Source organism: Manacus vitellinus, unplaced genomic scaffold (assembly GCF_001715985.3).
Source record: "Manacus vitellinus isolate BGI_N305 unplaced genomic scaffold, ASM171598v3 scaffold_0_pilon, whole genome shotgun sequence".
NCBI lineage: Eukaryota > Metazoa > Chordata > Aves > Passeriformes > Pipridae > Manacus > Manacus vitellinus.
This window is the reverse complement of record NW_021938789.1, coordinates 21640521-21653622: the sequence shown is the minus strand read 5'-3', so window position 1 is coordinate 21653622 and position 13102 is coordinate 21640521.

Sequence of the window (13102 nt, the reverse complement as noted above, 5' to 3'; positions counted from 1 at the left end):
GAGGCATGAGGGAATATATGGTTATTCCAGGAAGCTTTATGATTTTAGCAGTTGGCTTGCAAAGAACCTGGACTTTTTTTATTGTTCTGCACAATAATTGCATATTTCTTGAGATGCCATGAATACATTAGATTCACTTTGCTATGATGCTTTAGATTTTATTTGGTCTCTTTCTTTTTGTACACCATTATGATGTCTTGCTTCATTGCAAATATTCCTCTGTCCCTTAACAATTAGGAGATTTCTAGTGAAACTCATGTGTAATTTTATACAAGTGCCTGAGAGCCAGCCTGCTAAGTCTGCTTTATTTCTTCTAAGAGATGTTTGTTGCCCTGGTGGAACTAACTGCTTTTGTTTCCAACGTGGTTGAGAAAGGAGGAGGAAGATGCATGTCGATGTGTATATGTCCCATATGCACATTATTCTATGTAAAATATGGTTTTCTGTATACATGATAATAGACCATAGGTATAATGATGTGTATTTGGAGTATGGATATAACTTCTCTTCAAACTCATATGATTTGGTGAGAGGTAGTATGTGTTTACAGTAGATACATTCAAAAAATTGGCCCAGCCTGTACTTGTTGTGGTCAGACTGCTGTTTTCTAGGCAGCCCTTGCAAATGTTCAAGACTTGCTCTTAATGCTATAATTTTAGGTCCCAAATAAACCTCAGCAGAGTGTTCCTGAACATCAGGAAGGTTTTTTTGTTTGTTTAAGTGAAAGAGTGACCAAACGTTGGCACAGGTTGTCCAAAGTTGTGGAGTCCCCATCCTTGGAGATATTCAAAAGTCATCTGGACATGATCTTGGACAACTATCTCTAGGTGGCTCTGCTTGAACAGGGGAGTTCCAGAAGCCCCTGCCAACCTCAACTATTCTGTGATTCTACTTCACATTGGAGCTGGTTTGTGCCTGTTCATGTTTAGCAAGACTTAAAGAACTTCCCTGGCTTTTTAAGCACATCTATCATTCTCTTAAGAAGAAGTAACCAAAGGAACAAAATTTTTTCTAGGAAGAGATGAACTGTCAAGATACTTCAGTCTGGTACATCTTCTGTGCTGCTACTACCTAGATTTGATTTGCTCAGGACTAATGGCAGGCCTTCCAACATGAGGATTATTCACATGAAAGTTACCGCTGCTTTCTGTCTAGCAGAGATGTGCCAGGCAATTCCTAGGACTTGGTACAAGCTTCTTTCCACTAACTTCTTAATTAACTTAGCAAAGCATGCCCTGTATTTGATCCAGCTCAGCCACCCGCTTGGATGGCGCACAGTTGAGTTTTCTGAACTGGAACGGAATGCAAAGCACCCAGACAACATTGGCACTGCATAGCGAGGAGGGAAGAGCTCCAATATGTCGGGAAACTAATCCATCTGTTGCTTTTCATCTTGGTCTGCAAACAATTTGCATGGTCCAATTGCCCATGACTATTTCTATGAACCTGTGATTGCCATGTTCTTATCCCAACTGTTTCAGTGCAATTTTACCCCTTTGAGTTCTGTATATAAATTTGAGTTACAGAGCAACTAGTAATGTTCCAGTGTAGAGGAATTTTCTAGATTTGCTAAGAATACTAGCTTCCTTCTCATCCCAGCACGAGGAGGAAGCAAGTGATCTCTGTGGTAGGAAAACTGGACTCTGAGCCCACCCAAGGCACTGGAAGCCAAGTCTCTTGTGGTAGCTCTAGTAGTGGTCTATGCCTCTCAGGTCCAGGTCCTCTGCTTCTAAGGCTGTCACTCTTGCTTTCTTCTCACCCCCCTGCTCTGCTGCATTCCCTCTTGCTTTTAAATGCCTCAGCATTGGAGCTCCTGCCCCTCAGTATGTATATGAGTTAGGGCAGATCCCTCTTTCCATGCAGGTACATTTCATCTTGAGAAGTAAGTCAGGCTGATCAGTGCAGTCCCGTTGCAGACTGAGTCAATCTTCTATCTGCTTTCTCCAGATAGAAGAAAAAGTTAATGATGACAGACTGGCAATATTTGTCATACAGCAGTCTTGTGCAGCCTGTGATTTGCAGTCCATGGCTGATCCATAAGACAGGAAAATAAAAGGAGACATGATGGCTACAAAACACCCTACCTTTGGGTCATAGCAATGGGAACGTACCTTTTCTGACTGCAATGCCCAAGAGAAAGTGTGCAACTAATAAAAAGAGATACAAGGACAGTGATTTCTCTTCCCCCACAGTGGTAGATTGTCCTTTGGTTTCAAAATGACTGGGAAACACTGCTTTCAAACCTGCTAGCAGGAACTGATCCTCTGGGAAATAGTCGATGTGAAGCATAAACGAGTTTTGAAAACATTCTGGCTAATAGCTGACTGTGACCAGCTGATATATGTAAGTGAGAATAGCTGTTTCATGTTTTCAAATACTATTTAATTAAAACAGACTGGCTACCTCTCTCAACTTTGTGGCCACGGCAAAGCCCAAGACAGGTAGCTGGCTGTTGCAGGGAAGCTATTCCTGGCTACTATTAGAGATGCTGTTTTCAGCAGTGCTTGAAGAAATACAGTTGCCTCTGTGTTGTATCTAGTCAGCTTATGTTTCAAATGAGAGCACAAATCTTCTGGCAGGCGTGTGGTTGCAGTTATGGAGCTGGGGACCACAGTGAGAGTGGGGGCTAGAAAGGGCTCTTTACCCTGGGTCAAAATTGGGGCTGCTCTGCAGCCGAAAAAAGGCAAGAGTAAATCCAAGTCAGACAGTACTGAGAGAGATTCTATTTTCCAGGGTTTTTTTCCAACCAAACTCCAAAATATTTCTGTGTTGAGAAACAAAGGAAGACGTTTGTGTCTCCTTTAGTGAATGGTGGAGCAGTTAAGGAAGTCTAGTTATCCTATTGCTATTTTGCCCAAGGAGGGAGCACTCAGGAAGACCTCAGCCTTTCCTCTTGAAGTTGTTCCACTTTGGATAAACAATTAACATTTACTAGAAGAGGGACTGGTGTTCAGGAAGTCTAATCTCTCAAAAGAAGACCCGCCAGGCTACTGATTCATGCACACACGTGTACTCTCTATCAATGAATAGTTAATGTTTTATTAAGAGTGGAATGGATCCAAGGGGATGATTCAAATCTCCTCCCTGGATCCAATACTTGGCTTTCAGCTAATATACTTTTTGTTCCATTAGAAATGTCATTGCTTTTACACAACTCCTTCTCCCCATCTAAATGCCCTTCTTTGTTTCAGCTGACTTTGTTTTGTTACTTGCCCAGACCCTGCCCTCTCCTTTGCTCCTTGACCTTAAGAGTAGGAGATCTGTACCTCTTTATTTTTGAGATTAGCTTGATTCTATGGAAGAGCCAAAAGTAGGTTTTCTTTTGATTCAAGCTGGGGAGGGCTAAAACGTTCCCATCTCCACACCGTCTCCTGAAGCATTTGGAACATATTGCCCTTGATGAGCCTGTGGATGCTTGGTGCTTCTCAGCAGCCTGTTCCAGACATTAACAGAAGTACAAGGGTGCATTCAATGCTCATCAGACCCATTTTCATCGCTGCCCACCTTCTGCCTCTCCCGGAGTGGTCTTAAAGCCAGGGATGGCAGTTTCCCAGGGGAAACACAAACTACAAGCACTAATCAGCACATGCAGGCAATAGGGTCATGCCACACTGCTTCATGAAAGGAGAAACCCTAAGGGAAATCCCAAGTTGAGGACCTACACATCACCTTTACTCTGAGAAATATAACCCCAGCCTAAAGCTGAACCTAACTTGGACCTTACCATGCAAACCATTAGGGATTTCCATCTGCTTTTCAGGACTATAAGGTGTAACTTGGGCTGTGATGCCTCAGCCTGGGGTTTTGTGCTGAGGTTGTAGATAACATTTCTCTGCCCGCACAGTGACATTAATATGCATGTTGTTGCACAACATATCCTGATCTCTGGGAGTGGAGGCAGACAGGGAAAGTGAAAGTGGGACTGAAACAGATGGAGGAGATGAGGTGGTTGTCTCTGCACTGGCTGTTGTCATGACTGGTTGGATCAGCCACAGCCCAGAGGAAAATTAATGGTCATCCAATGGTTGATAGGAAGATAAGTGGCATTTACAGGACTGATCTCTAATTGAACTTCACATGCAACCATGAACATTATTCATTAACTTTCTGCTTTCCTTTGTTCCTTCTGTCTTTTGGCCAACGTGTCCCTTCTAGCCAGCTTCCCTATCCCTGAAGATGTCTCTTGTCTGCTTCAAGGGGTGATATGAGAGCTGCATAAAATGATTGTAAAAACACCCATGGTAACTGGCTCCTTGTCTAACCAAGCCCCATCTGTTGCAAACCACAGTGATTGCACTGATATCCCAGAACCATTAAACTGTTCCATGTGGGACGCTTTTCCATGTACATAACCTTGTCCACAACAAAGTCTAGCAAAGGAGTTGCGATGTTAGGAAAAAACAATACAAATCAAAACAACAGTTAACATATTGGGAGAACATGTCAGCAGCCTGCCAGCTGTAAATTATAAATTCCATTTGCCCACCATGCGGCTGTGGAAGAGGAATGTGAGTGCTACTATCACCTACGCTCAGATCTCAGACCAGTTGCACCAACCGCTTTGCCTCAACTTGGTAAAAGTTGGTTTTGTGATATCTGTTGTTCTTCATGTGGAGCAAGCTGATTTTGTGAGTCAGAATGTGTATGGCTTTGCAAATTGACATCACCTCCAGACTTCTGGGCTTTTTTAGAGGACAATCATTGTGTTCTTAACATGTTTTCTCCGTTTTGTTGTTGTGTCCACCCTCAGCATGGCAGACTTGGCTCTACTTGGCTCTCTGAATAAACTCCCTCTTAGAGAAAAATCTGTAGCACACTCTACCACAGTTTGCAATATGCATATGGCTTTATTTTATCCCAAGTAGCATTTGAGCTAACTTGGGCAATGCAAAATTAATTCAGGTTATTCTATCCAAGACAGTTTAGGCTAAGTTTTGCCATGATAGGGAAAGAAAGTAAATGATGTAATTACAGTGAGATTTAGTGCTAGGTTAAAGGGCAGGATCTCACAGGAAATGCAGTAAGAAGGAAAAGTCATCCCACTTTTGGAAACCACAGCCAATGTTCCCTCAGAAACTCGCCAGCTGCCATTCGCCTTCTGTTTTGCCAATGTTTTTATTAGTTCCTTTGTAAAGGTGCCAAAAACACCAAAGAACCTGGGAGCTTTTTCTGCAAGCACGGATTAAGTCTCTCCTAGGTGAAATGGTTGTTCAGAGACTGTACTGCAACAAAAGCCAAGCAACACCACCTCAAAGTCTACTTTGGGATGGGGAAATTACAGCCTAGTAGCCTCCAGCTAAGGAAAGAGATATCTGAGCTACATCACCCTCGTTAGAGAGATGATGTTCACTTTAAGAAGCATGGACAGAGTGACCAAACTGAAACAAGCTCTGATGATTTTCTCATGTAAGCCCCTGCTGTACTGCCTTGCTGGCCTTCATTTGGTCTGTGCAAAACACAGCCCACCTGCAGGTTTTGTACATCTGGTCCCTACCGCTGCTTGGCTGACTTGGGAGTGTGTTGGGACCAGAGATGCACAGGCTGTCTCCCACCACTAGCCTCACAGCATGCCTCTGTGTTTGATGCAGCTGGGAGTTTAAATATTTGGTTGAAATGCAGGTCCTTTTGTGTGGTGGGGTTGGGCTGTTGAGCCTGCAGCTTCCAAGTAATTTAACTCACGAAGCATCTCTGCATCCGCCAGAACCCTGCTGTCTGTTTTGTGTCTTTACAGAAGTCTTGTCCTCTCTTTCCCGAACAACATCGTCTCCTTGTGGAGCCTAACAGATACAGGCAAACTGAAATTGTTATGCTACCAGCAGGGTATCAAATTTCCATTTTTCATTAGAGATTTAGAATATGTCTTTTTTATAAACAAACGAACACCAAAAAAACCCCACCAAAACCCCCAAACCAACCAAATAAAAACAAAAAAAAAAAAACCCCACACCACCCAGTGGGGAAAATATTTTGGGAACCTGGTATTTTTCATGCACAGGCCAAAGTCAAGCCTTCCCTTTCAATAACTGAAATGCAATAAGAAAGATACAGCTGTGACTCATTCAGACTCTCCTCTGAAGATCTGTTAACCAGGGGCTCAGAAAGGAGGCTGCTCTGCAGCAGCTCACAGGACTACAATAGATTTGCAATTTCCAGCTGCTTTTAGGATGCTTCCTAGTCTCTTATTAACTTATAGACTTTTAAAGTAGCAGATATTTTAGGATTTTTCTACAGAAAATTGAAAGAAACATTCTTCATTTTCTTTCCACTCTTAAGTGCCTTTTTCTGGTTTTCCAGATCTGAACAGCAATTTGCATTTTCTTTCCCATTGTAACTGTCACGCTTTAACTCTCATTTTATCTTTGCTAATGGCTACATTTTTATGAGCCTGTGGGACCTGTTCCATGAGCACTTTCCTTTTCCCTCTGAACATGTGGTAACTTGGTTTCAAAACATTGTCTTTAGCAAGTCAAGGTACTCTGAAGGGGAGTTTTCCCGTGTTCCGTGGTAGCAGTGAACAGGCAAATAAAAATACTGGGCTTGAAGCACATCGGACACCTCTTAGAGGAAAAGATTGTCAATTAACAGACTTTCTTCTCTGGTGAATGGCAACAACACAAACATTTCTGCGACTGCAATTTTCCTGTCAGATGAAGGAAGTTCTGACCACCACTGCAGTTCTTATTCTGCATGGGTGTACTTCTGCAGACAGCAAAGGTAGTTCAGAGGTCTGTCCATGCCCCACTGACTGCAGCACGGGTGGCTCAAAGGACACTGGCAGGCATTGCTGCCTGAGAACTTGTGCTCCAGCTCAGCAACACTGCAGAGCAGATGGGAGAGCAGAATGGCCAATCCTGCCTTTCTTTTCTCAATGAGGTTCATGAAAAACAACTTTTCACTCTTCTTCGAAAGCTTTTCCATCTGGATGTTTCAGGTTTTTATATTTTTTCATTTCAATACCTAATCTAGAACAATTTGAGGTGCCACGGATTTCACAGCCGGTAATATGTCAGCAATACTTGCCCATGTACCTTCTTTTTCATTAATGCAACCTGCTAAGCTGGAGATAGTTCCCCATCTCAACAGGCAGTGAGTAGCAGGGAGCAAAGCCTCTGGCCCTGGTTCAACAAAGACACGGCTGTAGTTCCACCAGCAGCAGAAGAGAAAGGATGACAGGATTACTGCTGACCCTCTCATACAGGAAGGTGTCTTCTCCTTTTCTCTTGAAGTAACATAGGCCAGCAGTCCTGTTTGAGCAGCTCCAGGACCAAGTTCCGAGTATGAGACCTCTTTCTTCAACTGCAGCAATGCTCTCTGCAATGTAGGCTGGAAAAGACCTAAAGAGATTTTTTTTCTTATTTAAAACAGGTTGTTACACACATCAAACTAGAACAGGCCTTCCCATAATCAGAGAGAAGGGCAAGAAAACTAAACCAGAAAGTTGGTTATAGAAATTGCTGTCCAGGTAAAGAGTGTCTGTTAAGCTTTCATTCTGGCTGCAGATGAGCCAAAAAGCAGCCTCTTACTACCTTGAGTTAACACTTTGGATCAGAAACCCGGGGCTTTTTTTTTTTTTTGGAGACACTCAGAGGGACTATTTTAAATAGGATTTTGGCAATGCTAATGATAATATGCCAAAAATATTTAATCTCCACTCAACTTCTTGTTAGTATTGAACTAGCATTCTATGAAATGACTGAGAGTGATCAAAGGAAGATGAAACAGACAAAAAAACCCACTGCGCAGTGTAAAGCAAATAGATTATCAAGCATGTCCTTTTAAAATAAAAACAAAAAGCCCTTTCCATTAAAAAAAGAGCAAGAATACTTTTTTGTGTGTTTTTAGGATGAGATCCACAATAGTTTCTAAAATGATGTTTCAATTATCTATGATTTATTTTCTGCTGTTATGCACTTTCCTTTTCCGCAGTTGTTGTGCTGTGTCCTACAATTGCATTCTAATGATACTCTGGCATGTGTTTTGAGTCTGCAACAGCAGACACTATGAGGCCATGTAGCATATTCTGATTGGTCTCTGAGATCCTTTCTCAATGAGTGATTTTGGCATTGGAAAGGTTATTTGTGAAATAAAGTTAAGGAGTGCGATTCTCATTCATAAGACTACTCTTGCCTTTTAAGGAAGACCATTACAGCCAGTTTTCCATGTTTCCTGTCAAATTTTTTTCATAGAGAAGCTAAACCGGGGTGCTGCCCACCACCCTCTCCTCTGAACTCTCATAAATGAGCAGGAACAGGCATTGCAATTCCAGCCGGCCAGTAAATGAAGTGTGAAAAAAAGCCTTACCTTTCTATTTTAAAACAGAAAAAAGTTTTAAACTGCTGTACATGGAGCAGGCATTGAAACATTAAAATAGCATATATCCTGTAACAGATGATGAGAGATGAATATTTCAGTCTTTCACAATTTTTACTCCATTTTCCTCAAGTGTTTTATATAGCTCTGTTGAGACACCTTAATTCCTATAGGATATTCTCTCAGCAAAGATTTCCAAGAATATTTCCAATTTGCAATACAGGGAAAGAGAATACTTAAGCAAAAGCAACATCTTTAATATAAAGCCCTTCTCTCCACTTAAGAGTCTGATTGTACTCTCGTAAAGGAATGAACTTAGAATACAGCGAGACAATTTTGAAATTATATAGTTTTGGGCGTGAGTAATGATGCAGACTCTTGTCAGGTATCAGTTAGCATCAACTGAAAATACTTCTAGGTTCAAATTTCTTGGGGAAGCTCTAGTTCAGAAAGTAAGAAGGCAGAGCACAGCAAGGGGAATAGGAAGCAAGACGCACCCAAAGTACCTGGTTCTGAATATGTAACTCCAGACTGATACTTCCAAGCCCTGTTCATAAACCACTGGTAGGTTTGTGATAATACCAGTGGCACACAGAAACTCATTGCTGTGTATATCTAATAAGATGAAGGAAAGGTGAAAATAAGTCATATAGTGGTGACCTGAATATAGAGGGGTACATTTTAGTGGTGGTTTCTTTCTCTGTTGCAGATTTCTTGAAGTTTTGTAATATTCAGCCTTAATTTTCTCCACAGGTACAGTTAACATGCTCGAAAATACATAAAGAAAACTTCTCCTTCCCACTGTAGGCATACAAAAGATTCTCAGATTTCTGCTGTTGTCTTTTTAACAGTGACGCTGTTAAAAAAAAAAATAATAAAAAAAAGGTAGCTGCTGCCCCAGGTGTGGCTAAATGAGCTTAAGAGGATGTAAACTTGTTTTTTTGGAGCCCTCACCAGCTCCTGGAGTAGGAAAAGGGATTCCTTTGGAATGGGTCGTGAAGTGCTTTTCTGCTTCCTTGGAGAAAAAAACCCTGTAAACATTTGACAAGCAGATCTCTCACTTGATTATACAGAAGACACAGTTTTGGCCAAAAGCCAAGTCAAATCCTGTTGTGATCACTACGAATCTTTGGACAGGCTCTGTATTAAAGTAGAACAAACTGGAGATTATCTTTCAGAAAACAAACATAAATACCCTTTCAAAATCCAGCAATTCCATCATCTTGCCCTTATATATCTGTTTGCTCTCAGTCTCCAAAACACCATTAGGAACTGAGCCTAGCTCTAAGGTGTGTGACTACTTAGTCATGGTATATGGAAAGGACTTAGAGGAGAGAGAGAGAGAGAGAGAATGAGATGTACCACGCATGTCTGTGCAAAAAGAAACTGTAACCTGAAGTCTGCTGTTATCAGTAAAAACCTGCAGTTCAAATTCCACTGTCCTTTTAGAGTTTTGTTGACTGTAGAGTGAAGCTGCACATCTACCTTTCCATCTTTAGTGAGGATGCTTCCGTAGAACCTTGGAGGATGCATATTGTGAGGAGTGACAGAAGCCTACAGCTTGAAATGATCAAAACCACAAACTGAAACTGCAAAATATACTATTTCATTAAACATACTCCTAATTAAACATATAGCTAATTAAACAGCAACATATTTCCATGATTACCCTAAAAATATGTTGGCATCAGGAATCACAAATCAGCATTATTCATCTCAATGAAGGTTCATCAGTTCTTTTAGTCTGAGTCATAATCAAGTTTTCTGCAACATTTTTTTTAAATATTAGGGATAAAAGTGTCTTATTTGCTCATTGTTTCTTTACTGTCCTCATCAGTATAAGTGTTTCTTTTTAATTGCTTACAGTTCTGGTTTTACATGAGATTATATTCTCCCTTTCCCTCCTTCCAGGTGTGTACTTGCTTGAGCTGCTGGTGTGTGAGAGCACAGCTTTTCTATCTACAATGCTGAAGCTCATGGAGATACTGCCTCTGCTGTAAAACCAATTCCACAGTATTTAGCACAAGTGTGCCGTTTCCTCCTCTCAGGCTATGATATTACTGTGGTCTTTCATATGCCAGAACTGGAAACATTTAGGAGTTTCAGTAGGATAAATTTTTATGAAGTTACATGTCCCTTGCAGGTGACACTGCTGTAGCACAGGGAACTTACTCTTTCTATTTCCCCTCACATCTTTTAATCCCTGTATGAAGGCCAGGCAAGGCTGTTCTCTGGAATAATCCTGAACATTAAAAAAGATGCCTGATTAATGCACGTGCACATGCAGCATTCCACAGAGATGTGCCTGGTTAACATTAATACTGCTGTCAGTAATGTATTTTCTGGAAGACTGGGTGCTCAGCCACTCTAAGAAGAAGAGCACTGACCATGCCTGGAAACATTCATGTGGTGTTCAGTCCCAGGACAGACTTGCAAATGGAGTATGCCTTGCATTCTGTCCTGATGATCTTTATATTGAAAGTATCATTAGTGAGTGAACTATTATTAGTAAGTGGACGTTTTGCTTCCTAGTGCACTAGTTTTGGCAACTGAAAAGACACATACACTTGCTCCTGTCATAGGTAGCACTCAGGAAGTGCAAGCAGGTATATCACTACATGGACTACATGAGGATGCTGTAAGAGAGAACATAGCCTCTGTGGGGAAACTCTTGAAATCTCAGGCAGGTGCCTGAATTTAGGCATCTAATACTAGCTGAGAGGTCCCACAATATCTGATATCCACATGGATCTGGCAGCAATGACACAAGAACTACAGAAGGTCCATGTTATTCTGGAGGCTGGGCGTCTTCAGTATTTGAGTGTTTTAAAAGGGCAATAGAAGCCCTGAGTTGCACCCCTAAGCCAGGAGGCAACAATAAAAACATAGTTCGGTTCCTAGCAAGTTATTTTCCGTAGATAATTAGTGTTTGTTAATGGGAACCCAATTAGCATGAATCAGGTATTATTTCAAGATTTTTGATTGCCTTTCTGCCTCCTGTTGTGGAAAGAAACATCTCTGTTATGAAGTTAGGGGAGCCATCAGCTATGAGACAATATTTGAGCTCAGTTAGCAGACCATGAAGACTACTTTAATGCCTCAGTAACAATGCAAATGCTGCAGACCAAAGCTTCCTGCAACACATTTTTAAAATAACAACAACAACAATAATGATAATAATAATAATGTGATTTGTCTTGCTGAGTTGCAGAGATACTGTGTTTCCAGTTAAAGGCTGTGTGGTTTGCCTTGTCCCTTCAGGAAAACCTGCTTGGTTTCTACTGGGGAAGATGGATAGTCCTCATTCTACCTTGGTCAGGTCAAGAGCTGAGCAAACATGCAGAGTGGTAGGCAGTTCCTCGCCTATGGATCAACACCACTGCTTACACCCTCTCCCGCTTTCTGTTTTTCACTCCCTTCCCCCTCCCTGCCTCCATAAATACGACAAGCGGTGCTGCATTACACAAACTCTTCTTCCACAGTGAAAACATCTGCAGCTCGAATGCTCCTGCAGAAATGTCACTTGGGGAAATTGCTCTTCATTTTGCAAGAAACCTCTCTTTTGAGCGCTCAGAGGGGCCAGAGAGGGAGGGGACACCGAGTTTGACATTAGTTCTGTGTTGTTTTTCAGGGATTTTGCAGAAGAATGTTGTGTCTGATTTTGTGGATTGTCAAAATGAAGCCAGATGGCAGTGGATTAAGTGTAATGCTGCTTTGTTGTTCTTGGGTTCGCGACTGCGCTTCCCCTTGAGCGAGGGAGCCCTCCCTTCACAGCAGCCCTAGCCCTGTATGCCCCTGGCCAACAAGGGCCCCTTCCCACGGGCTCCTGAAAATGCTGCCCTGGAGGGGGGTAGAGTGGAAGCTTTCTTTTGGTGAGGACTGCTAATTGGAAACTACTTCCTTGACATTTTTCATGCCTAGATTATTCACCAAGAGCCTGTTTGCTGCGCTTTCCATCCGACGAAATACAGGTATTTTGCAATTGTAGTAAGGGGTTTTCTTGCTGAAGTGAAGTTGCTGGGTGAGCAGCTGAGCCAGTGAATCCTGGTTTCTTGCAGATTTGTGCCTGGTAGCTGGATTTCCTGATGTTTAGAAAGATGTGAGTTTAATTGAAGTGTTTCCCATGAGGCATTCAAATATTTCAAGCCTTTAGTTGATTCCTCAGTGTCTAATAAGGGATGTATTTATGCCTCAGTCTTCTTCTTGATATGAATGCTTAGTGGGGTTTCTTTCCTCTACCACTCTGTCTTATTTTCTTTATGCTTATGGACACATACTATCTTGGAAATCATTATCCTTTGTCAAAGTTAGGAAACTGGAAAAAGCCACTGGACTCTGAAGACATAGAGGGAAGACAGGCAAGCAGACACAGACAAAAGTGTGATTGCCTCAACTTTGTTTCCCTAGGAAACTGGGTTCAGGATAAATTATTAATTAGGGAAAGGGTGAATTTAAAGCTGTGATGCTGAGCATTTTTTAGTTTCTTAATTAAAGATAGATAGGCAGAAAATTTCCTCTTGTAAGAATTGTTCTTCTCTATATCCTCTCCCCTCAACATGACACCTTTTTCTTTACAGGATAGCTTTTTACTCTATGGGTCACAGAGCACTTTCCTGTCACTCACCCAGAGCCTTGCAAGGGCCACTCAAGCCCTGCTCCCCATGCTCAGCATCTACAGACCAGTTCAATTCTCCTCAGCTTATGAAAACACTATCAAAGGATGCTCTACAATTTTCCTTTCTGACTGCAGCATCATTTCGGCATCATTTCATAAGCTTAATACTTTCCCTTT